The sequence below is a fragment of the Bos grunniens genome, chromosome 15 (assembly GCF_055505025.1).
Source record: "Bos grunniens cultivar Pamir isolate PY7600 chromosome 15, Bosgru_T2T1.0, whole genome shotgun sequence".
Taxonomy (NCBI): domain Eukaryota; kingdom Metazoa; phylum Chordata; class Mammalia; order Artiodactyla; family Bovidae; genus Bos; species Bos grunniens.
In genome coordinates, this window is record NC_141179.1 from 72,407,105 (window position 1) to 72,434,631 (window position 27,527).

At 41.0% G+C, this 27,527-nt stretch overlaps 1 protein-coding gene across 6 annotated transcripts in view; it reads right to left on the reverse strand.

The window, feature by feature from the left end:
* Window positions 1-27,087, reverse strand: part of LRRC4C (leucine rich repeat containing 4C) — a 1,485,185-nt gene extending 1,458,098 nt beyond the window's left edge. For 2 of the 6 annotated variants that reach the window (XR_015141674.1, XR_015141675.1), the window contains exon 1: window positions 25,211-26,109. The gene's annotated coding sequence lies outside the window, so the exon portion shown is untranslated. Of the gene's footprint in view, window positions 1-20,827; window positions 21,526-21,968; window positions 22,141-25,210 lie in introns of those variants that run through there. The other 4 variants (XR_015141676.1, XR_015141668.1, XR_015141669.1 and 1 more) reach the window with 4 other exon arrangements.
* Between the last annotated feature and the right edge of the window lie 440 nt (window positions 27,088-27,527).

The window sequence follows — 27,527 nt, forward strand, 5'->3', positions numbered from 1 at the left end:
TCAGTTATTTGCTCCTCTTTTCTCTTCATGCCAACTGGGCTTCCCCTCCCATGTTCCTTTCATTCTGTTTGCTAATCTTTTCCAACCGCAGGAAGCCCTGAGATGCGTGAGACCGCCCTCAGCACTGGGCCTTTCAGCCAGTTGATCCCGGCTGACTGTGACCCTCCCCGTCACAGCACGCTGTCCTCTGGCTGCCTTGTATTGACCAACAAAAACCTCTGTTTTCATGTTGCATTTTAACAGGAAATCTTTTGCCAAGTCATGACACTTCTGGCTGGGTGTAAGATTGTACCGATAACTTCAAACACTGCCTTTCAAACGCACAGCAAACTGGTACTCAACCCACACCACGTTTGAAAATCAAAATGGCATTTTCCTACCTTTAAAAAAATATGCTTTTATTTATTTTTTGAAGATGGGGTAAAATAAGTTCAAATCAATACAGCCTCTAATAGAAGTGAGACTTCTAGCCTCAGGCTTTTTCTATAATCAAAGTTTCTCACATCCCAAGGGTTCTACTTTAAACGTCTGATTAATTATCTCAGGAATTATAATGACCTCAGATTTTAGTCTCAGCAATCATTTGTGGCACCATTTAATTATTTATTTTGTAGCTGTGACATGTAGAACTGGCACTAAAAGAATAGGATTAAATAAAATAACAGAAGGAAATCTCCATCTCAAAAGCAAGCTGTTGAAAAAACTCTCAAAGGTTCTGGTAACTCCCATCTTTTTACAAAACTTTACAGATATGACTTTCTCATCTAGAACTGAGAGAAGCGGTAAACTCTATGTGTCCACTGAAAATAAAATTTAAAAATGCACTCTCTAGTTTATATTGTTACGTGAATTTCTTGGAGAAGCCAGAAGAGGGCAGAAGATGCTGTATGTAGAACTACATTTGCATTTAAAAAGTTCCTTTAAACAAAGATCTCAAAATCTATTCAAAAGAGTATGAAGACATTCTGGGGTAACCAGCTTGAAGAGGGCCCATCTTGGTGAGAATGAGGCACTTTACACAATAGGGTGGTTGTGTTTTATTTTCACTTCAGCCAGACCTCCTGAATTCTTTCCTTCTGAACATCCTAGTTTAAATGAAAAGAATAAGAACTCAACATGAAAAATAAGTCAGTCACTATACCTGTTCCTTTACACTGGTAATTTGCTCAAGTCTACACAGTAGAGAGTCCACTATTGATTCCATTTTATAGATGCAGAAACTGAGGCTTGGAGAGATTAAGGTCATGGGCACAAAGTCAGGTAGCTGTAAAACGCAATTGTTGTTTAGTCCCTAAATTGTGTCTGACTGTTTCTGTGACTCCACGGACTGTAGCCCATCGCGTTCCTCTGTCCACGGAATTCTCCAGGCAAGAATACTGGAGTGGGTTACCATTTCCTTCTCCAGGGGATCTTCTAGACCTAGGGATCAAACCTGAGTCTCTGCAGATTCTTTATCCCTGAGTCACCAGGGACTTGATTTTAAATATAAGGAATTGAACTCTGTGATGGTCTGAATGTTTGTGTTCCTTGTAAAATTCATACATTGAAATCCTAACCCCTTACTATGGTACCAGGAGGTGGGGTCTTTGGTGGTGATTAGTCTTTGGGAGTAGAACTCTCATGAATGGGATTAGTGATCTGGTAAAAGACACGGAGCTTCTTTGCCCCTTCTACCATGTGAGAAGGTGCTGGTTTGGAAGCAGGGAGAAGGCTCTCACTGAACCAAGCTGGCACCCTCATTTCAGATGTCTAGGCTCCAGAACAGTCAGAAATATGTTACCAGTTTTGATAAGCTACCCAGTCTGTGGAATTTTGTCCTGACAACCCAAACAGACTAAGACATCTTTCTACATTATGATAACCACATGGTCATCCCAACACTACCAGGAAAAATGATCTACAAGAAACTCTGGAAAATTCTTAAACACATGGGAATACCAGACCACCTGATTTGCCTCCTGAGAAATCTGTACGCAGGTCAAGAAGCAACAGTTAGAACTGGACATGGAACAACAGACTGGTTCCAAATAGGGAAAGGAATACGTCAAGGCTGTATACTGTCACCCTGCTTATTTAACTTCTATGCAGAGTACATCATGAGAAAAGCTGGGCTGGAAGAAGCACAAGCTGGAATCAAGATTTCCAGGAGAAATATCAATAACCTCAGATATGCAGATGACACCACCCTTATGGCAGAAAGTGAAGAAGAACTGAAGAGCCTCTTGATGAAGTGAAAGAGGAGAGTGAAAAAGTTGGCTTAAAACTCAACATTCAGAAAACTAAGATCATCTGGTCCCATCCCTTCATGGGAAATAGATGGGGAAACAGTGGAAACAGTGTCAGACTTTATTTTTCTGGGCTCCAAAATCACTGCAGATGGTGACTGCAGCCATGAAATTAAAAGGCGCTTGCACCTTGGAAGAAAAGCTATGACCAACCTACACAGCATATTAAAAAAGCAGAGACATTACTTTGCCAACACAGGTCTGTCTAGTCAAAGCTATAGTTTTTCCAGTAGTCATGGGTGGATATGAGAGTTGGACTATAAAGAAAGCTGAGAGCCAAAGAATTGATGCTTTTGAACTGTGGGATTGGAGAAGACTCTAGAAAGTCCCTTGGACTGCAAGGAGATTCAACCAGTCCATTCTAAAGGAAATCTGTCCTGAATATTCATTGGAAGGACTGATGTTGAAGCTGAAACTCCAGTACTTTGGCCACCTGATGTGCAGAATTGACTCATTTGAAAAGACCCTTGATGCTGGGAAAGATTGAAGGCAGGAGGAGAAGGGGACGACAGAGGACGAGATGGTTGGATGGCATCACCGACGCGATGGACATGAGTTTGGGTAAACTCCGCGAGTTGGTGATGAACAGGGAGGCCTGGCGTGCTGCAGTCCATGGGGTCGCAAAGAGTCAGACACAACTGAGCAACTGAAATGAACTGACTGAACTTTCGCGGCTTCAATCTTAGACCTAAAAGTGGATTAATTCCCTCTTTTTTAGGTCTGATGTGATTCTTTGGGGGAAAAAAAATGTTAAAAAGCAAAAAAAAACCCAACTTCAAGTAACCCTGGACACAGAGCCTGTTGTGATCACATGGGACATTTGCTGACTCCCTGGAGAGCTTCATCTTCATCTCAGCAATGCTGCGTTACCACCTTGGAGCTGGCATCACACCATGTCTCCTGTTCTCCCCCTACTTCCTTGTCTTGGAAATGACTCTCAGTTAGCACTGAGCCAACTTGCCTGGGCTTGATGTATTAATTCTCAGTTTTTGATGTCATTCATCTCTGGCATATTTGTATTTGATGAAAGGCCAATCTCTATACAGCCAAGGGCAAACAAACTTATCTGATGGTAGAATTTTAATTAGGGATGGCATGGGGGCCAATATCCTAATCAATGTTGATTTTACTTAAAAAAAAAAATGGAGGGCATAGTTGCCTTATAATGTTGCATTAGTTTCTGCTGTACAATGAAGCAAGTCAGCCATATGTTTACATATATCCCCTCTCTCTTGAACCTCCCTCCCCACTTCCCCTTCTTACCTCTCTGGGTCATCACAGATCACCAAGCTGTGCTATACGGCAGCTTCCCACTGCCTATCTCTTTTACGCATGAGAGTATGTATTTGTCAATCCCAATCTCCCCATATACCCCCATGCCCTGTGTCCATTCTCGACGTCTGCGTGTCCATTCCTGCTCTGCAGATAGGTTCATCTGTACCATTTTTCTAGATTCCACATATATGTATTAATATATGATGCTTGCTTTTCTCTTTCTAATCATTGTAAGTCTGATCCTGATGAAACTATGTGTTCAGATCAGAGCCTTATTTTCACTGTCCTAGGACAGAGAAGAAGAGCTTTGCGAGAGGGTGTAGGATTGGAACCAAAAGGTGAGAAACCATCTATTTGCTATCAGTTACTTGTAAGAAGATAAAATTTGACCTGGATATCACAGATTGAACATGAAAAGTCAAGGTTGTTCATGAAACTCTGCCAGATTGGACTCTGCATTTGTGTTCTGTATCCAAAATAGCTCCAGTCATCTTCAGTCAATACCCCGAGACTGCAGCATTACTTTATCTAATGCTCTGTGTGATAAGCATTATAGAAAGACCTGTTGAGTGATCCATAAAGAACTGTGGTTACTCCGAGAGGTTAAACCAGCAATGGTGAGGATGGGACAGAGAGAGTGAAGAGAAGAACAAAGAGAAGTAGTATTAGTCGTGACAGAAGAGGAAGGGGAGAGGACCAGAGACAGAAAGAAGGAGAGAAAGGGGAATAAACAAACAGAAACCCTCCTGGAGGTTCATCGGCACTTTGCTGTTGTTGAGTTGTGTCCAGCTCTTTATGACCCCACAGACTGTAGCCCGCCAGGCTCCTCTGTCCATGGAATTTTCCAGGCAAGAATACTGGAGTGGGGCTGCCATTTCCTTCCCCAAGGAGATCATTCTGACTCAGGGATCGAACCCAAATCTTTGTGTCTCTTGCATTGGCAGGTGGATTCTTTATCCGTGAGCCAGCAGGGAAGCCCTATATATTGTGAAAATCAAAGGCACTTAAGTGGGCTATCGATTTCCTTTCATTTTTAACTGTGCTTTTTAAATATTTCACTATAACTATCCATTTAATTATTTCACCATAAATAGTCTATGCCACTGCATGTTGCTATCGTTCATCTTAATTGAGGAAGAGGAGAGAAAGAAGAAACTCTTTGAATAGAGAGGGAGAGAGGGGAGGGAGAATGAGGCAGTGGGAGACAAAGTGGAGGAGGAAAGAGAGGTGGAGGAGGAAGGAAAGCATAAAGCAGAAACAGTCCTCTGACATCACGAAATAAAGCAACCCAGGGAGCCTGGTGGGCTGCCGTCTATGGGGTCGCACAGAGTCGGACACGACTGAAGCGACTTAGCAGCAGCAGCAAACTGGAAGCTGAGCTCATGGGTTTGAGTTTCCTCTTCTTTAAAATGGGGATTGGAATGTATCTACCTCTCAGAGTGGCTGAAAAAATTACATGAGAAAACGTATGCAAGACAATTATCAAAAAATCCTTGGAATAACTACTGGCACACAGCAAGCACTTAATGAATGGTAGTGACATTACCACTATTCTTATTAGCTCCTATAAACCTTCATGATAGTCAGAACTCTATGGAAATCTATTTCCCTTTGCACCACAATAGAAAAACCAAGTAATTTTGCTGAACTGTAAATGCACCAAATTAAATGCCCAGGCATATGAATTAGCATAAGCAATATCTCTCCACAAAATTGGCACTCAATATCTCTCAGCACATAATCTTTACCATCAAAGGAATGAGCATCTAAAATAAGCACATTAGTCAGCTACCAGACACAAGCAATGTTAATATCTACAGCGAGCTACAAATTATCCAACAACCACAACACATGTTTTTAGAGGAAAATATCAGAGTACAGAAAATCAGACTTTGGTAGTACAAGGCTCACGATGCAATCAGCTTCCAGGGAGGAAATCAGGAAAAGAATGAGCTTAGCTCTGGGAAAGGAGCTGGAAATGGGGAGACATGTGTTCTTCCTACCTGTGTGTGTGTGCATGCTAAGTCATGTACTTCAGTTGTGTTCGACTCTATGAGAACTCATGGACTGTAGCCTGCCAGGCTCTTCTGTTCATGGGATTAATCAGCAAGAATGCTGGAGTGGGACGCCAAGCCCTTCTCCAGGGGATCTTCCTGACCCAGGGATCAAATCCATGTCTCTTAAATCCCCTGCATTGGCAGGTGGGTTCTTTACCACTAGCACCACTGGGAAGCCCCTTCCTACCTGTAATTATATGTAAAGTGATAAAGTTTACTTAATAAGTGTAACATATTTTAAGTCTGATATTTTCTCAGGTCTCATACCCACTTAATAAAAATCTAAAATATCAGCCAACATTTTTCAGGACCAAACAATTGACCATCCTCATCTAGGTCATTATTACCCACTTTCTCCATAACCAGGGTAAAATATGTTAGAAAATCTTATAACCTTAGAAAGTTGAAGCTGAGAAATAATACAGAGAACATAGCTTCTAATATTCTCATTTTGAACATGGGAAAACCTGAAGTTAAACAACTTCCACAAAACACTACTTTTGGTAACCAGCCAAATCAGAATTTGAAATTACAACAGGCTTTGGGTCCCACAGTAATTCTAGTTCCATTTTTCACTCTTCTGCTCTGTTCACACTGCCCATGGCCCAGTTTTTCTCTTATTTCCTCTTGCCTAAATCTTGCTGCCCAGTCATATTTTAACTTTCTGCAAGCCATTGAACCCTTTCTCCAGCTTCCACCCAAGAGTCCATAAACACTGCCTTCAGTGCACATCTAATCTTGACTTTGGCTGGTGGCAGAGTGACCACCCCAAAGCACTCAGTATATAATCGGAATCATTTCACATGACTTTCAAGGCCTTGTGCATTACATATCTGCTAACTTTACATATCTGCTAACTTTATATATGGGCATTACATATTGGCCACATAACTACATATCTCACCAGCACTCTCCCTTTCGTCTCACCCTCTGGGTTTTCTAAACTACCTCTGGTTCCCCTACCATCAGACCACATGCTCCTGAACCCCTTCACCTGGGACCTTTCTCCATCTGCCTGGCTACCTCCTCCCCATTAAGCCCAAGTCTTCATCTGCAAGGTCATAAGTCCCTTCTTTCTCACCCAGCATTAGACAGGTTCTTCCTTCATGCTCCCATGTATTTCTTTCATAATAATAATTACAACTGGATGCAAAAGCCTCTTTGATTCTTTTTTCCTCTCAATTTTCAGCTCCTTGAAGGTGGACACTGTGTCTCATTCATGATATTCCCAAGGCCTAGAACAAAGCCTGGGACCCAGTGAAAGTTCAATAACCCTCCTGAATTAAATGCCTTAACTCACAAGCCTGATATATTTTTGGTATTCTACCATATCTCCCTAGCACTTAATTATCTACTATTGGCTTCACATGGATTAGTCATGGCTTATCAATTGTATGAAAAGCAACTTGAGGGCAGAGATAGTGTGTTACTCATCATTCTTGTCTCCTTTGGGACCAAGTCTATAGGGCACCTTGTTATGGCTAAAGGAGTGATTTGTTTTCATGTTTTATATCTAAGGAACACTTTGTGTAAAATTGTATGTAGAACAGAATAAAATATTTTTTTAAAAATCCACAGAGAGAGAGACAGGAAGAGAGCTACTTAGCAAGCTGCTCTGGTTTAAACAGGGGTCTGTGGAAGCCCACCTACAAGCCCTGAGGCTGTATCTCTACAGGTGTCTGTTTCAAAATGTGAGTCATGGTCCATTACTGGTGAGTGACATTAATTTATTGAGACACAATTTGCATTTACAAAATGCAAAAAGAAAAGATTAGCTTTCATCATATGTAGTAAAGACAAGCAGTGTTATGGCAGATGCCTATTCTATTATTATTAACTTATACAAGGATCTTAACTTCTTATCATGTTTGTCAAAGAATTAATCAGGAGGTCTGCTGTACAACACTGTGTCTATGGGTAACAGTCCTCTATTATAGACTTAAACCATTGTGAAGAGGGTAGAATCTCAGGTTAGGTATTCTTACTACAAAATGAAAAAAAGTTTAAAACATTTGAAATCCACCGCTTAATCACAGGTGAAAAGACCTGGAGGAGTAATTTGTTCTCAACGCTGGTTCACATGGGGAAGGCCTCCATATTTGATGAAAATACAGAGGCCCAGCCACCCCTGCAGCAGACTGTACATCATGTGGTGTAGGTGGGGCCAGGCATTGCTTTCAAAAAATGTTTATTGTAATTTAGTGCTTTACAATGCTGTCTTACTTTCTACTGTACAGCAAAGTGAATTAGCTAAATGTAAGCCTTCCTCAGCGATCAATGCAAAGAAATAAAGGAAAACAATAGGATGGGAAAGACGAGAGATCTCTTCAAGAAAATTAGAGATACCAAGGGAACATTTCAGGCAAAGATGGGTACAAATAAAGGAGAGAAATGGTAGGGACCTAACAGAAGCAGAAGATATTAAGAAAAGGTGGCAAGGATACACAGAAGAACTGTACAAAAAAGATCTTCATGACCCAGATAACCACGATGGTATGATCACTCCCCTAGAGCCAGACATCCTGGAATACAAAGTCAAGTGGGCCTTAGGAAGCATCACTACGAACAAAGCTGGTGGAGGTGATGGAATTCCAGTTGAGCTATTTCAAATCGTGAAAGATGATGCTGTAAAAGTGCTGCACTCAGTATGCCAGCAAATTTGGGAAACTCAGCAGTGGCCACAAGACTGGAAAAGGTCAGTTTTAATTCCAATCCCAAACAAAGGGAATGCCAAAGAATGCTCAAACTACTGTACAAGTGTACTCATCTCACACGCTAGTAAAGTAATGCTCAAAATTCTCCAAGCCAGGCTTCAACAGTATGTGAACCATGAACTTCCAGATGTTCAAGCTGCTTTTAAAAAGGCTGAGGAACCAGAGATCAAATTGCCAACATCCCTTGAATCAATGAAACAGCAAGAGAGTTCCAGAAAAACATCTACTTAATCTTTATTGATTATGCCAAAGCCTTTGACTGTGTGTACTACATCAAACTCTGGAAAATTCTTAAAGAGATGGGAATAACAGATCACCTGACCTGTCTCCTGAAAAATCTATATGCAGGTCAGGAACTGGACATGGAACAACAGACTGATTAGAACTGGACATGGAACAACACACTGGTTCCAAATCAGGAAAGGAGTATGTCAAGGCTATATATTGTCACCCTATTTATTTAACTTATATGCAGAGTACATCATGAGAAATGCTGGGCTGGATGCAGCACAAGCTGGAATCAAGATTGCTGGGAGAAATATCAATAACCTCAGATATGCAGATGACACCAGCCTTGTGGCAGAAAGTGAAGAACTAAAGAGCCTCTTGATGAAAGTGAAAGAGGAGAGTGAAAAAGTTGGCTTAAAGCTCGACATTCAGAAAACTAAGATCATGGCATCTGGTCCCATCCCTTCATGGCAAATAGATGGGGAAACAGTGGAAACAGTGTCAGACTTTATTTTTCTGGGCTCCAAAATCACTGCAGATGGTGACTGCAGCCATGAAACTAAAAGACACTTACTCCTTGGAAGAAAAGTTATGACGAACCCAGACAGCATATTAAAAAGCAGAGACATTACTTTGCCAACACAGGTCTGTCTAGTCAAAGCTATCGTTTTTCCAATAGTCATGGGTGGATGTGAGAGTTGGACTATAAAGAAAGCTGAGCACTGAAGAGTTCATGCTTTTAAACTGTAGTATTGGAGAGAAGATTCCTGAAAGTCACTTGGACTGTAAGGAGATCCAACCAGTCCATCCTAAAGGAAATCAGTCCTGAATATTCATTGGAAATACTGATGCTGAAGCTGAAACTCCAATACTTTGGCCACCTGATGCGAAGAACTGACTCATTTGAAAAGACCCTGATGCTGGGAAAGATTGAAAACAGGAGGAGAAGGGGACAACAGAGGGCAAGATGCTTGGATGGCATCATCAACTCAATGGACATGAGTTTGAGTAAACTCCAGGAGTTGGTGATGGACAGGGAAGCCTGGCATGCTGCAGTCCATGGGTTCGCAAAGAGTCGACACAACTGAGTGAATGAACTGAACACATATAATCCCGCTTTTCTGGATTTCCTTCCCATTTAGGTCACCACAGAGCACTGAGTAGAGAGTTTTTGAAGGTCCTCATTAGTTACCTATTTATTGGTGTTTAGTTGCTAAGTCATGTCAGACTCTTTGCAACCCCACAGACTGTAACTTGCCAGGCTTCTTTGTCCATGGGATTTCCCAGGCAAGAATATTGGAGTGTGTTGCAATTTTCTCCTCCAGTGGATCTTCCTGACCCAGGGATCAAACCCAGCTCTCCTGTTTGGCAGACTATTTTAACACTGTGTCACTTGGGAAGCTCTGGATATTTTATACATAGTATCAATAGTATACATATGTCAATCCTAATTTCCCAATTCATCTCACTGCCTCCCTTTCCCCTTTGGTATCTAAACATTTGTTCTCTACATCTGTGCCTCTATTTCTGGTTTGTAAGTTCGTCTACACCATTTTTTTCAGATTCCACATATGTGTTAGGTCCATATAATCAAAGCCTTGTTTTATCCAGTAGTCATGTGCGGATGTAAGAGTTGGATCATAAAGAAGGCTGAGTGTCAAAGAATCGATGCTTTCCAAATGTGGTGCTGGAGAAGACTCTTGAGAGTCTCTTGGACAACAAAGAGACCAAACCAGTCAATCCTAAATGAAAGTGAAAGTCACTCAGTCATGTCTGACTCTTTGCAACCCCATGGATTACATAGTCCATGGAATTCTCCAGGCCAGAATACTAGAGTGGGTAGCCTTTCGCTTCTCCAGGGGATCTTCCCAACCCAGGGATCAAACCCGGGTCTCCCACATTGCAGGCAGATTCTTTACCAGCTGAGCCACAAGGAAGCCCAAGAATACTGGGATGGGTAGCCTATCCCTTTTCCAGTGGATCTTCTTGACCCAGGAATCGAACTGGGGTCTCCGGCATTGTAGGTGGATTCTTTTTATTTATTGCACACATCACCTCAATTTTCTCATCTCTCAGGGTGCTTGAGAGAGGTTCACAAAATACCAAGATCAGACATAAATGAATAAACATAAAACGTAAGCTATAATGTCATGAACAGTTTTTCACTATTGTAGGAGTTCAGGAGTATTTTTTCATTAGCTGAGAGCTGATAAAGATGTGTGCTTCTTACATTCCAAGCTAACCACTGTCCTCCTTTTTCCTTCTAAATTAACTACTCGATTAAGGCTTGAAAAACAAGAATCCTTGGGACTTCCCTGGTGGTCCAGTGGTTAAGACTTCACCTTCCAATGCAGGGGATGTGGGTTCGATCTCTGGTCAGGGAACTAAGATTGCACGTGACTTATGGCCAAAAAAAACTAAAACATAAAAAACAGAAGTAATATTGTAACAACGTCAATAAAGACTTAAAATAAACGGTCCACATTAAAAAAAAATTAAAAAAACAAAACAAAAACAGGGACTGTTTTGCTCTCTGAATAGCTTTGGTGCTCAGCACAGTGCCTGCCATTAAGAAAATGTCTATAGATTGAATGAACCCACAAGGTAGAATCAAAATTCCTCTAAATGTGGTGTGTGTAGATGAACTCTGTCTCCATAGACCTTTCTTGGTTTCTCAGCCCAGTGTTCACTCCTTTAGGCTTGTACTCCAGTTACTTTCCTCAGAAGGTACACATATCTTGGAGGCAGCAATTGTAAGATGGATGGAGCTCTAAAGTTTTTCACAAGTCTGCAACTTCCCAGCAATTTTTAATGGTTGCAATAGAAATGACATGAAATGGCTTTCTTATTCACAATTGTCCAAGCATCTCTAAAAATAAACTAAATGTCTCAACTGAATACTGAGACAAGCAAAGGCATTTATGTGCACACACTTCTCCCGAATACTGGTTAAATCTGGAGATTCCAGCCTGATTTTATTGGTTGTAAAAAAAAAAACAAATTGAAATAAACATGCTCTTTAAACAAAGAATCAAATCAAGGTCAATTTCCATCCTATGCTCTTATACAGATTATCATGTAAATCATTATTGCAGGAATCATTACTACTGTGGGAATATTTTGAAAACCTATTAACTATTTTAGTCTATTTTGCTGACTGTGACGCAATAGTGAGAAAATGCAAAAGTTAAATATCACAGTTTTGATTTATCCTCTTTATAAAAATTTGGTCTATTTGGTCATACTGGTCAGAGAAATTGACAGAGAAAGACTTGTTCATCTGTCAGTGATCTTTAAGAGTTCTGTTGAACTTGCTGCTGCTGCTGCTAAGTCACGTCAGTCGTGTCCAACTCGTGCGACCCTATAGACGGCAGCCCACCAGGCTCCTCTGTCCCTAGGATTCACCAGGCAAGAACACTGCAGTGGGTTACCATTGAAGACCTCATTATTATAGGTATTGCTATCCATGCCATTTGGCAACCAAATATACTTTAGCAGCACTTAAGCAACTTTTTAAACATTCTACAGCTTAGTTGAGAATCATTATGTCAGGAGAGCCAATGATGTATATGTACATGTTTGTGTAAACCTGCCTGTGAGTTCAGTTCAGCTCAGTAGCTCATTTGTGTCTGACTCTTTCTGACCCCATGAACCACAGCACACCAGGCCTGCCTGTCCATCACCAACTCTAAGAGTTTACTCAAACACATATCCATTAAGTTGGTGATGCCATCCAACCATCTCATTCTCTGTCGTCCCCTTCTCCTCCTGCCTTCAATCTTTCCCAGCACCAGGGTCTGGCCAAAGTACTGGAGTTTCAGCTTCAGCATCAGTCCTTCTAATGAATATTCAGGACGAATTTCCTTTAGGATGGACTGGTTGGATCTCCTTGTTGTCCAAGCAACTCTCAAGAGTCTTCTCCAACACCACAGTTCAAAAGCATCAAATCTTCAGTGCTCAGCTTTCTTTATAGTCCAACTCTCACATCCATACACTACTACTGGAAAAAAGATAGCTTTGACTAGAAAGACGTTTGTTGGCAAAGTAATGTCTCTACTTTTTAATATGCTGTCTATGTTGGTCATAACTTTTCTTCCAAGGAGTAAGTGTCTTTTAATTTCACGGCTGCAGTCACCATCTGCAGTGATTGTGGAGCCCCCTAAAATAAAGTCTGTCATTATTTCCACTGTTTCCCCATCTATTTGCCATGAAGGGATAGGACCAGATGCCATGATCTTAGTTTTCTGAATGTTGTTGAGTTTTAAGCCAACTTTTTCACTCTCCTCTTTCACTTTCATCAAGAGGCTCTTTAGTTCTTCTTCATTTTCTGCCATAAGGCTGGTGTCATCTGCATATCTGAGGTTATTGATATTTCTGCTGGCAATCTTGATTCCAGCTTGTGCTTTCTCCAGCCCAGCATTTCTCATGATGTATTAAGTTAAATAAGCAGGGTGACAATATACAGCCTTGACGTACTCCTTTTCCTATTTGGAACCAGTCTGTTGTTCCATGTCCAGTTCTAACTGTTGCTTCTTGACCTGCACACAGGTTTCTCAGGCAGCAGGTCAGGGGGTCTGGTACTCCCATCTCTTGAAGAATTCTCCAGTTTGTTGTGATCCACACAGTCTAAGGCTTTAGTGTAGTCAATAAAGCAAAAGTAGATGTTTTTTCTGGAACGCTCTTGCTTTTTCTATGATCCCTTGGATGTTGGCAATTTGATCACTAGTTCCTCTGCCTTTTCTACATCCAGCTTGAACACCTAGAAGTTCATGGTTCATGTACCATTGAAGCCTGGCTTGGAGAATTTTGAGCATGACTTTACTAGTGTGTGAGATGAGTGCACTTGTGCGGTAGTTTGAGCATTCTTTGGCATTCCCTTTCTTTGGGATTGGAATGAAAACTGACCTTTTCCAATTCTGTGACCACTGCCGAGTCTTCCAAATTTGCTGCCATATTGAGTGCAGCACTTTCAGAGCATCATCTTTTAGGATTTGCAATAGCTCAACTGGAATTCCATCACTTCCACTAACTTTGTTCTGAGTGATGCTTCCTAAAGCCCACTTGACTTCACATTTCAGGATGTCTGGCTCTAGGTGAGTGATCACACCATCCTGATTATCTGGGTAGTGAAGATCTTTTTAGTATAGTTCTTCTGTGTATTCTTGCCACCTCTTCTTTATCTTCTGCTTCTGTTAGGTCCATACCATTCCTGTCTTTTATTGTGCCCATTTTTGCCTGAAATGTTCCCTTCTAATTTTCTTGAAGAGATCTATAATCTTTCCATTTTTATCGTTTTCCTCTATTTCTTTGCAATGATCACTGAGGAAGGCTTTCTTATCTCTCCATGCTCAGTAAATCTTTAATTCAATTTTCTATTGATGGGTGGGGCTGTGTCCCCTCCCTGTTATTTGACCTGAAGCCAAACTATGGTGGAGGTAATGAAGATAACGCCTAGAGTATCATATGATAAAGCAGAAGCCAGAGTTATCATGCTTCTAGATAAGGCTGCCTCTTGCCCTCTGCCAACTTCCCATTAAAAAACTTAAATCAGATCCAAGACCCATATACAATCTGATGGGATCCAGTGAAAAATGAAAATATGGAGCCGGCTGTCCAAATTTTATTAATAATTTCAAACTGGTGGCTTTAGAGCATTAAACCAAGAGGCCATTTGTGACTGCATAGATCACACATCCAAAAAGCTGCCCCTGAATGCAGGGCAGATTTAGTGTGGGGCACTGACAGAGTTTGTAAAAGAGTACAAAGATTTGACTTGACATATTAATCAGATTGAGCTGCACCAGCAAACAACCCTCAAATCTCAATGCCCTTAAAACAATAGTCATTCCTCACTCCCCAATGAGCCCGCAAAGGTGTCCTGAGCTTGGGTTCAAGTCGGCTCTCTGTGTCTTTTGTTTTGAAACCAAGCCTGAAACAGCAGCAGCTCCCCAGAGCACAGTAGCTAGTCAGCCACAGAAATGCATCAAAGCCTCTGCTCAGCCACCTCTATTCACCTCCTATTGGCACAATAAAATGACATGACCAAGCTTCAGGCTGGTGTGGTGAGGATGAGAAAGCACCTTCCATGGAGGTGGGAAGGAAGAATATTTGCTGAGCAATCATGTCGTCTGCCATGGTTGAGAGGGTGCTCTCCTGAGCACCTAATTCAAGCAGTATTTGGAGCAGGTTTGCCTCAGCTGCAAAGGCATCACATAGGTTTGCCTGTGTATTCTTTCTTTATAGGCATCCACAGTGGTGCCAGTGGTGAAGGAGCCACCTGCCAAGGCAGGAGACACAGGTTTCATTCCTGGGTTGGGAAGATCCCCTGGAGAAGAAAATGGCAACCCACTGCAGTGTTCATGCCTGGAAAATTCCATGGACAGAGAAGCCTGGTGGTCTTATAGTCCACAGGGTCACAAAGAGTTGGCAACAACCGAGTGACTGAACACACACACATAGCTTATTTACAAGGTTGTGTTGTGTCCGATGTACAGCGAAGTGAGTCAGCTGTACATATATCCACTCTTTTTTAGATTCCCTTCCCATAGAAGGCATTACAGCGTATTGAGGAGACTCCCCTGTGCTATACAGTAGGTTCTTATTAGCTATCTATTTTGTATATTAGTGTTTATATGCCAACTCCAATCTCCAAATTTATCCCTCCCGCTAAATTTGTTTTCTACATTTGTGGCTCTTTTTCTGTTTTGTATATAGGTTCATGTGCACCATTCTTTATAGATTCTACCTATAAGTGATATCATATGATACTGTCATTCTGTCTGACTGACTTCACTCAGTATGACAATCTCTAGGTCCATTCATTTGTCTGTTCTAAGGACAGTTAAAAAGTGCCATCAGGGAGCCAAGAAAATTGACTCGTGAAGGTAAGTGTAATCCTAAGACATACAGCTTGTTTCCCCTCTCTGAAGTTGAGGAGAGGAGGATATTAAGAGACAGATGAGTTAAGTATGGGGCATCTTAAAGGAAGGAAAACCTGGGATTTCATTCACTGACACAAAGCCCGTTAAACCATTGTGGACCTTCCGCATACAGCGGGAGCAGACAGAAACGCACGAATGGGATGCGACGAAAGAAAAAGTCAGAAAGACTGCTTTAGAAGCAACCTGCATTTCCGCCACTTAGGGGGACAAGTGACCACTAGCTGCAGCTAGCTAGGACATGCCCTGCATTGCCCACACTCAGGGGCATCTTCTGGACTAGAAAGCTATAACAATAAAACAGTTGAGGAAATACAAACTGGAATCAAGGCTGACAATTAGCAATGAAGAAGCTGAGTCCCAGTCAAGTACTTCATGCCAGGAGACTAAGTAGGAGGGGACCCAAGAACCATTCAAAAGAATCAACAAATATGTACCCAAGAAGGAACCAGAAGTTGAGCCTTATTTTGCACAAAAGCAAAGTCAGGTAGCCATTTGCAACAGACGTCAAAGAGCAAACAGTCACAGAGGTGACTTGCAATTACAGCTGAGAAAGGAGACAACTAACCTGCCACAACTTAAGGCCATCTTTTCCTCTCCCTCTTCCTTATTCTGATGTCAGAGAAGTAAACGGAGTAATGAAGGTCAAGTCATGGATGGCAGAAAGAACAAATGGGATGTATATAGCCGTTCCCCACTAAGTCCTGGACAAGAACCATAAATCTAATCTACACCCGGAGGAATATAGGAGCTTTAGGCAACATATGAAGAGAAAAGTTTTAAATGGACCAGACTGTCAGTTGTGATCATTGAAATGAGTCTGTTTTAATATCTGGAAGTGTTTGCAACATTGTAATATTGGTATGAGATGGTATAAGAAGTTCACTGTCCAGCAGCAAGGGGGATCTGACGGCAGTTAGTGGGAGTTTCCGGAGAAGGCAATGGCACCCCACTCCAGTGTTCTTGCCTGGAGAATCCCAGGGACGGGGGAGCCTGGTGAGCTGCCGTCTATGGGGTCGCACAGAGTCAGACACGACTGAAGCGACTTAGCAGCAGTGGGAGTTTCACATGTTTTCCTTTACAAAAATCCAAAAAGTCATGAGAGCATACAAAAGATAGTTTCAGGGGTCAAAAATCAGTGCTTTTCACTAAAATGTAGAAAGAGAGAAGTTATAATGCCTTTATCTTTAGAAGACCGCTAAAAAAAGTGATTGGAATTACTGAGTGTATACTATCTATGCTCGGTACAGTTGAGACATAATACGTGGTTTCAACTCTTGAGGTAGAAATAATAGGTTTGCATAAAATGAGAGAGGAACAATGTTTCTACATATTCCTTTAGTATAGTTCTCTGCTATATTGGCACATGCGTGTGTGCTAAAGTAGCTTCAGTTGGTCCGACTCTATGCGACCCTATGGACTGTAGCCCAGCCCACAAGGCTCCTCTGTCCAGGGGGATTCTCCAGGTAAGAATACTAGAGTGGGTTGCCATGCCCTCTTCCAGGGAATCTTCCAGATCCAGGGATTGAACCCACATCCCTTATGTCTCCTGCATTGGCAAGGGTGCTCTTTACCCCTGGTGCCACCTGCGAAGCCCCTTGACACATAGTTCTGTCATATTAGCTGTTAGGCAAATGAATATTGAAATGCTGATGTTCAGGACAATTATTTTTGGATACATCTTAAAAGAGATTCAATAGTATCTCTGTAAAAAAATCACTCTCACTTTTACCTCTATGACAAGATGCTGTCTTGAATTAGGAAAAAAAGGACTGGGAGAGTTACAGCCAGCTTGTCAAGCATTCCCAGAGACCCTCAGGGAAATGTGACATTCCTATAAACACCATCCATCACGCATTTCTCATGGAAGACAGCTGGGAAGTGCTGAGCGTGTAACCACCTCCTTGCTCCACCACGTAACAGAGACCACGGCTCGCTCGCTCTTTCTGCAACATAAGGCAGTTGGAAACAGAGCAACAGAGAGAAGGGATTGATGCAGGTTCCCTACAGAAGGCATTTTCCCTAGTGGCTTTTCAAACAAGATTGGGAGTAATTTCTAAGAGTCAGCCACACAATAATGCTGCATAACAAATCACCATAAAACCTGAGTGGCTCACGACGAGCACTTAATTCTCTCCCTCAAAAAGATTGTGCATTGCCTCATTGCTCAAGATGCCTTTGCTTCAGGCTGCAGGTGAGTTTGTGCTGAGTGATACTCTATTATCTACCACAGATAGTACACTGGTTTGGTAAGTAAAAGAAAGCCTGCTCTCTGGTACGAAACTTGAGGGAAAACACCTTAGAATAACTTGACAAAGAAGAATTAAATGAATCGGGAATTGAATAAGTAAACTGAGGGTTTTTTTTATGTTGTTCATTTGTAGAGTTGAGATAAATTATTATTATTTAAAATGATTAGTAGCTTCAACTGTACCAAGAGAATAAGACAGCAGCAGTCTATGAAATATTAAGCATTTAGTGTCTCATTCAATTATTGATTTCCCATTAAATATTATTCACATATTTAGATCAATACATACTGACCAGAGGCCATATAGTTTAGAGAATGGTTATTTATGCTAGATGTGAATGTTATGATTATTATATAAATATTAGATAACATCATTACATTCTTAATGGTGGTCATCGAGATGAAAAAAACAAAACAAAACTGAACACTGGAGTAAAAAGTAAACCACAATTTAAATCTGGGTTGGACACTTTCTATAAATGTAACCTGGAGAAAGATACTTAACTACACTGACTCTTACTCTCATCTACAGGGACTAGTTAAGAATTTGCCTGAGGGAAGGAAAAGAAATAATAGTTTTTTCTTCCTCATCCACAATTTAGATTAAAAGAATGACTATATTTGGAGAACATAATGCTAAGTAAAATTAGCAAGTCTCAAAAAGACAAACACTGTATGATTGCACATATGAACGTCACTCAGTCGTGTCTGACTCTTTGTGACCCCATGAATCGCAGCACGCCAGGCCTCCCTGTCCATCACCAACTCCCGGAGTTCACTGAGACTCACGTCCATCGAGTCAGTGATGCCATCCAGCCATCTCATCCTCTGTCATCCCCTTCTCCTCCTGCTCCCAATCCCTCCCAGCATCAGAGTCTTTTCCAATGAGTCAACTCTTCGCATGAGGTGGCCAAAGTACTGGAGTTTCAGCTTCAGCATCATTCCTTCCAAAGAAATCCCAGGGCTGATCTCCTTCAGAATGGACTGGTTGGATCTCCTTGCTGTCAAGGGACTCTCAAGAGTCTTCTCCAACACCACAGTTCAAAAGCATCAATTCTTTGGCACTCAGCCTTCTTCACAGTCCAACTCTCACATCCATACATGACTATTGGAAAAACCATAGCCTTGACTAGACGGACCTTTGTTGGCAAAGTAATGTCTCTGCTTTTGAATATGCTATCTAGGTTGGTCATAACTTTTCTTCCAAGGAGTAAGCGTCTTTTAATTTCATGGCTGCAGTCACCATCTGCAGTGATTTAGGAGGCATCTAAAAGAGTCAGTCTCACAGAAGTCAAGACTAGAATGGTGGATGCCAAGGACCAGGGAGAGGGGGATACAGGCAGATGATTTTCAGTGAATATAAAGTTTCAGTTATATAAGTTAAGTAAGTTCTAGAGCTCTGCTGTACAACACTGTAGTTAACAAAACAGTATGCACACTTAGAATTTTGCTAGAAGGATAGATCTTAAGTTAAGCGTAGTTATCACAGCAAAAAAAAAGGGAGGGAGCACAAGAAAACTTTGGAGGTGATGGGTATATTTATTAGCTTGACTATACTGAGAAGTATCATGGGCATATGTACTCATCACGTTGTACATATTTAACATATGTAGTTTTTTGCATATACATTATACTCTAATAACCCTGGGATTTCTTTGGAAGGAATGATGCTAAAGCTGAAACTCCAATACTTTGGCCACCTCATGCGAAGAGTTGACTCACTGGAAAAGACTCTGATGCTGGGAAGGATTGGGGGCAGGAGGAGAAGGGGACGACAGAGAATGAGATGGCTGGATGGCATCACCTACTCGATGGACGTGAGTCTGAGTGAACTCCGGGAGTTGGTGATGGACAGGGAGGCATGGCATGCTGCGACTCATGGGGTCGCAAAGAGTCGGACACGACTGAGCGACTGATCTGATCTGATCTGAAACCTGTTTTAAGAAATGAAAGAATATAAAATTTTGAAGGTGAAGACAAAAATGTTGCTTTACTATTGATAAAGCTGAGTGGAGGATGTCACTTTAATAAGAAACAATAATTCACCCGTTCACCTCCAATGAGACAGACTTACCTCCTTGTAATGTCAAACCATTTTAAATTTCTCCTAATAGCAACTACTGTACCTCTAGTGATTCTCCTGACATCAACAGTGGGCAACGGTTTGTCCCTGCCTGCCAATGAAAAGCTCAGAAATGTTTCAGAACAGCACATTAACTCCAAGGTACTGCTGTAGACTAGGCTGAAAATTAATACTTGAGATTCCACTTCTCATTTCAGAATATCCACAGGTAAGCTGTCTAATATACTCTGCTAGACGTTAGATAATGATTTTAAGTGACAGTATAAACTCCAGTAACACAATGCCTGCAAAACAAAAATTCCCCCAATTTAACATAATCTCCCTCCCTTATCAGCTTTCTGTGCTAAGTCGTTCAGTCATGTTTGACTCTTTACGACCACATGGACTATACCCCACCAGGCTCCTCTGTCCATGGGAATTCTCCAGGAAAGAATACTGGAGTGGCTTGCCATTCCCTTCGCCAGAGAATCTTCCCAACCCAGGGATCAAACCCAGGTCTCCCACAATTCAGGTGTATTCTTTACCATCTGAACCACCAGGGAAACCCTATCACATTCCTAGTGGAGATTAAAACAAAACAAAACAAAACAAAATCACAAGTATATGGTAAGATCCAGATAAATTAAATCTCACATCTTATGGTGGTGAGTTAGTTGCTAAGTTGTGTATGACTCTTGCAACCCCATGGACTATAGACTGCCAGGCTCCTCTGTCCTTCCCAATTTCCATTGTTCCCAGTCAGGTAGGATGCTGACTCAAATTTCTAGATAGAAGGATGTCCCCAACATTTTTTTTTTTTAATTGTGATAGATGCAAGTCCTTTAAAACTGTCAAACTTTTGATTCCTTTTGCATACCTTACTTTTTAAAAACTTTTTCTTTTGAAAGAATTGTGGATTTATAAGAAGGCTGTAAAAATGGCACAAAGAAATGCTATGGTAAGGTTGTCAGAAAACACACTGGCCATCCAATTAAATTTGAATTTCATGTAAATAATTATTTTAATATAAATATGCTCCAAATATTGACAATAAAAGATATTCAGATATGTTAGAATTTTAAAAACAGCAATTTTAAATATAAATCTATCCCATGTGCTAGTTGGATAAATCTCTAACAAAAATACCCCTTAGTTATCTGAAATTCAAATCTAACCAGGTGTTCTGTTTGCAAAATCTGGCAATGCTACCTGTATACCCTTCACTCAGATTCTCCAAATGTTAACATTTTATCACACTTCTTTTCTGATTCCCTCTTTCTCAAGGGAAAAAAAAAGTTTAAGTTGAAAATATAATATGATGTCTCTATACTTGTATAAATAGAATATCCTCTTACATAACCATGGTATAATTTTTCCAATCAGGATATTTATGGTGATTCAAAGTGTTATCTAATCTAGGACCTTATTCAGACTTCGCCAATTAAATATCCTTTTTCCCGGATGGCATCCAGCAGCAGACACTTGCTTTCCCTGTCCTGTGTCTTTCGTCTCCTTCAGCCTAATCGAGTTTCTTTTTGTCCTTCATGTTGTTTTGACTTTAATGTGTTTTTTTCTTTCGACGTTTTTTCTTGTCTTTCGTAACCTTGGTAGTTTTGAAGATTACAAGCCAGTGATTTTGCAGACTCTCCCTCAATTTGGGTTTGTCTGACATTTCCCCATGATTAGATTCAGATTATACATTTTTGGCAGAAATCCTGCAAAAGTGAGGTCAAATATGTCTAGGTGCCTCATATCAGGGTGCTTACTTAAAAGTACAAAATGATAAAAGCAAACACTAGTTTATCACAGCACAGCCTATCCTTATCATGTTTAGAAACATAACCTGGTACCTGTCCCCTGGTACAGCTCTTCAAACAAAATGATATATTATTTGTATAATTCAGACCCAACTTTTGCTCAAAACCAAGTAAAGATTCCTTTCAATCTGAGGCAAGTTGGGCAGATGAAGTAAACTTTGATTTCTAAGATGATAATCAAGCTGTGTCATCCATCCCCAATTTGTGAGTTTAAACTTAATTTGCAGAGACTTCTATTCAAGAGATCCATGATAGTTCTACATGTGGTCTAGGTCAAGTCAAGATCTAGGTCATAGTCAAGATGATGGTCTTCCCAGATTCACATATGGTTGTGAGAGCTGGACTGTGCAGAAGGCAGAGTGCTAAAGAATTGATCGCTTTTGAACTGTGGTGCTGGAGAAGACTCCTGAGAGTCCCTTGTACAGCAAGATCGAAACAGTCAATCTTAAAGGAACTCTGAAACTCCAGGATTTTGGTCATCTGATGCAAACAGCTGAATCTTTGGAAAAGTCTCTGATGTTGGGAAAGATTGAGGGCATAAGGAGAAGAGGATGTTAGAGGATGAGATGGCTAGATGGCATCACCAATGCAATGGTGCAAACTTCGGGAGACGATGAAGGATAGAGAGGCCTGGTGTGTGCTGCAGTCTATGGGGTCTCAAAGAGTTGGACACACCTGGGTGACTGAACAACAGCAATAACACATGTGGTCTATAAGGGAAAAACCACACACAAAACTGCATTCTACTTTTATACTTGGTCCATTGTCTCCTTACACATTTTAAAGACTTCTAATGGTGGCATTCACAACTTGATCTTCTTAGAGTTGCCTGTCTTTTTTTTTTTTTTTTTATTCTTACAATCATTTTATTTTATTTTTAAACTTTACATAATTGTATTAGTTTTGCCAAATATCAAAATGAATCCGCCACAGGTATACATGTGTTCCCCATCCTGTCTTTTTTATCTAGGACACCCAAAACCCTTAAATATCCCTTTCACCTGCTAGCCTTAAGTTTCTGATACATGAGTGCTGAATAGGAGGATCATGGCTTATCATTTTTAAGCAGGTGATTCTAGTCTGATGCTAAAGTAACTACTGCTGCTATTTCCTGCCACAGCATCACCTGAGATTATAAAATCTCCATCACAGGAAACGTTTCCACTTCATTCTTAATTTAGATTTTGCCAAAGGATCACCCTCAACAGATTCTGTTAATGCTTCTGATATTAAACTCCTAGGGGTATCACCAGAATCAATATCTTTGCTATGTTTTCTTTATTGACACCTCACCCTTCCCTGACTTCTAAAATTTATAGACTTGAATAACTTATGTTACTTCAATGGCTGCTAAAATATTTTCAACAATTTCGTTCATGGTAGTAGACTATAGATATGTTTCTAATACTCTCTTCTCTCAATCCTCTGTCACTTTGGGGAAACTTTTGTTGAGATTCTCACATATTATCCTGTCCCTTTCCTTCTTTCCTGGTTGGAGCTGGAGAAATTGCTGGATATGAGGACTTCTGTTCTCTCTGAGTTTTATATTGCCTTCTGGCCCCTGTTTTAAAGTCATTTTTATTTTGGGGAGCTTTAGTTCAGTTGCTCAGTCGTGTCCGACTCTTTGTGACCCCATGAATCGCAGCACGCCAGGCCTCCCTGTCCATCATCAACTCCTGCAGTTCACTCAAGCTTATTTCACTATATTTTGTACTGTTTCATCCTCTCTTTTGAAGAGACGGGATAACAATCATCTGAGGTCTCCTAAAAGGATTCATGTTTAAGCAAATATCATCCACACTCACCTTTCTGAGGTGGAGAAACTCAGAGAGGAATTTACTTTTCCCTGTGGAAGAACCCAAGCCTCAGCTTGCTTTATTCTTGTCTGGCCTGGCTCCCCTGTCATGTTTTATTTTTGAAGTTAATTTGTGTTGGCATATAGTTGCTTTACAATGTTGTGTTAGTTTCTGCTGTACAGCAAAGTAATCAGTTGTATGTATACACATCTATCCTCTCCTTTTTGGATTTCTTTCACATTTAGGTCACCACTGCTGCTAAGCTGCTAAGTCACTTCAGTCGTGTCCGACTCAGTGTGACCCCATAGACGGCAGCCCACCAGGCTCCCCCGTCCCTGGGATTCTCCAGGCAAGAACACTGGAGTGGGGTGCCATCGCCTTCTCCACAGAGGACTATATTTTGTTCTTCTTCCTTTCCATGGAGTCCTAACTCCATAAATTACTTCAACTTGTTCCCTCAGGGCACAGAGAGTATCTTTATATTTTTCTTTGGTAGCTATGTCAATGTGGTGGTCATCTCCCAAAGCTTATGATCATCCACAAGGAATGTTTCCAAATGTTTTTTCGCTTCTATCTACAACTTGAAGAGGGAAATCTGAATGTTTTCTCTAGGACTCTTGGGAGGCTTGGGGGGATAACACTTCAGTCTCTCATTGAGATAATCTTTTTTTGTGCTAGGCTAATTTAAATCCTAGATATCCTTCCCATCTAATAACAATTAAAGTGTCTGCCCTTTTCCAAGTCCCTCTGTTAAAAGCAGTTCTACCTGGGTACAACCCTTTTCCCTTTTGAATGTATCTAGCCTGATTTCCAGTATCTAATTTCCTGTATATATCTAATCTACTTGTCAATCTTTCTCAATGAAATTTGTCTCTTTCAGCTTAATCATGTCATGTGTCTTTATTTTTCTTTTATTACCTCATTGCTCTGATTCTTGTACTTAGAGTAAAAAAAAATTTTTTTCTAAGTAATACAGTTCCTCCTGAGCAAAATTGGTTCTTTGCAAGACTGTTCCAACTACAGGCTTTTCTGACCTTCGTTATTGACTTCTTAACCATTGGGGTTGAAATAAAAATATAGGAAGTTGCTTTTCTAGGTTATAAAAAAAAAAATCTGTAGCCTGTGTATAATAAGGGCATTCATTCCTTTTTATAAAAATTTTCCCCTTCCAGTAAATAAAAGCACAGTCATGGACTTCAATATTTTCAATAGTATTCAAAGACTGTGTAATTAAACTATCTGGAGCCAACTTGGACCATTTGGTAAGGGTTTAAACCTTTAACCGTGACAAAGCCCATGAGGCAAAGAGCCTTGCCCAGTCTAGTTCTTCCTGTTGGCTCTAAACACTGCTCAAAATAACACAGAAAGGAACAGAGCTTGGACGTTGATCTAGTTTTGTCTACTAGGCCTGGCAGGCACCACACACTCGGTTTTGTGGAAGCCAGCTGTCCTTGGAGTGTCACATCCCACACTGCAGACACAGCTGAACCACCAAATAAAAGCAGTCAAATACTGCTTTTCGAGATCCCCATAGCAAGACTGCAAACCAGGAGGCTAGATACTAAAATTCTACTAGTTTGAAATAACTTTTGACTAGTAATAAAAGCCTTGCTCTTCATCCCAACATCGAGCTTCGTTTGCTCAGGTAAAATGTGTTTCTGCTCAAGTCAACCAGCATTACCTGCAACAGCTGAGCCTCGAACGCCCAAGGAAGTCCCAGGAAGCCTGGCTTCCTATTAAATATTCTCTCTGCATCCGAAAAACTAGACACAAGGAGTAGCTCTTACCTGTCAAAGTGGGCGGTCGTGGGTCTTCATGCCCAAATCCCAAGTCTGAGGTCGTCATTTTCAGTTATATCAGCAGCCTTAAATCTGTGCCAACTTGCTCCCGAAATGCCAGCGTTTCAAAACCGCAGGCTAAAGTCCAAGATTTTGGTATGTTCAGGGAACCAAGAAACAGCGCTCTCCTTTTCTCCTCCTGGGTTAGAATCGACTGAGAGCTAAGCACTCCGGTTAGAGTGATACAAAAATGCTAACACTGCTAGCTTAGTTCTGGACAAAGCTGAATGGAGATGCGCTTAGCTCTGTGGTCACAAGAGGCTTTTGAAAGTTCGCCCCTGGATTGTTGAGCCCAACCTACCAAGTTCTGAGCAGAGAAGGAAGCCTCAGCCCTTCTCAAAGAGCATATATACTCCAGTTTGTTTTCAGGACGAACACCTCCAAACATCTGCAGATCTAGATGAAAAAGCCAGAGGAGGTTAAATCAAGCTTGTTCTGTTCTCGCTCTTAAATATACCAATTAGATAGGTCATTTGTCTTCCTTTGGAGAAGAACTGGGGAGCTAGAGGGAATAAGAAAAGCCATAAATATTCTAATAATTTTCTCTCCCAGAGCATGAGGTAGAAAAATCTCTTCCATGTATGGAAATGTAGATCTTGGAAAATATACATTTTTGCCTCCAACAGACATTTCACGATGATTATAAACAGTGAAATAGAGGAAAATCTTAGCAGGGAATGATTTTTCCTTACTCTTCACGTTTCCATGGGGAAGGCCTTCCAATAGGGCACCGCCGCTGATTCTTTTCTTATTTTCCCCACCTGAGAATCATTCTTCTGATATAAGATTCAGCTGTGCTTAAACAGTCTTTCCTCTCTCTCTCCTCTGAATATTCACAGTCCTATTCCATTCCTCCGTGGAAGGGCCTGCAGTTTGGAGTAAGCTGTGGTATATTTGCAGGTATATGTGGTTGCATCTGAATCACATTCTCCAACACCCTCAAAAGTCATAAAGCTGATATTTTCATCTCCATCTGCCAATACCCTTTGTTTGCCTGTCAACTGCTTATGAACGCAAGTGAAAAGAAGGGGTATTGTTTATCAGGTTTCCTTAGCCCCAATAAGAATGTAGAGGAAATATGCAATAGTGCCTAGCATGAGACAAGCAGTTAATAAGTCTAAGTTTTCTTCCCTTTGAAGCTAAAACATCTATCATACAGATTCAAAGGCCATTTTTTCCCAGACACCCCACCCCTTAGCTTGCATATGATTTAAAGACTATTCAACTGGATAAAATTCAAACTCTTCTCCACTCCTTCTATTATATTTTACTTCATTGGGCTAAAATAACACATCAATTATCTTCCAGCAAAATCCTTGAATGTTCTTTTTCATATCTCTCTATTCATCTACATACTCTGGGCCCAAGTGATGATCAGCTTTTTGTCAACTCACCACTCTAAACAGGCCTTGCTGAAAAAGAAGGTTAGGAATAATCAGGCAGTATGGTGCAGTTAATATCTGTGAGCCCAAAGACAGCTAATGGGACTGCAGACGCTCTGAGGGGAGTGGTTCTTTGTTGTAAAATGGGTCAGATTTGTTTTCCATTATGAGTCTGCATTGTGCAAGTCTGCGCTATTGTATTTCTCTATTCTGTTCAGAAAGCTCCTCTCATTCCTGCTGTGATGAAACAGGAATGTCTGTTTTCCCTGAAAACAGCCCGGCTTCTCAGCCTAGAGATGGAACACAATGCACATCCCCATTGCGGTTGTCCCAATTTGCAGCTTCCACCCTTCTCTGGACAATCCCCAGGGCCATTCTTGAATAACCACCTTCACATGTAAGAAGAGTGATTGTATGGCAAATCTACTTCTGAAGAGGGCTGAACAAGAGGACATAGCTTGGAATTATACCAACTCTATGCAAGTTGAACATTAGTAAGAACTCTCAAATAAAGCTCCTGTTGAACGTGGATAAAGGTTACAACAGGATAAGATTATCCAGGTCATCCTTAGGAATACATTGACAGAAAGTCAGTATGTAGAAAGCTGTAGGCCTGAGCCGGGCACCTAGCTGGCCCAGGTGCCACTGTTTCCCAGTTCCCTCATCACGACAGACTTCACTAATTGATCTTCGAACTCCCATTGAGCCCAGACATGGCCATAGAATTACTCTCAATATTGTGTTTCAATGGGCTATTATCAATAGATCAAAGGAGGCACATGAGATAAAAATGTTGCCATTACTATTTTAGGCATGCAAAGAAGTCTCTGAAGTCTCGGATATCAGTACTGGCTTTCAGGATTTCATTTTCGAACATGCTTTCC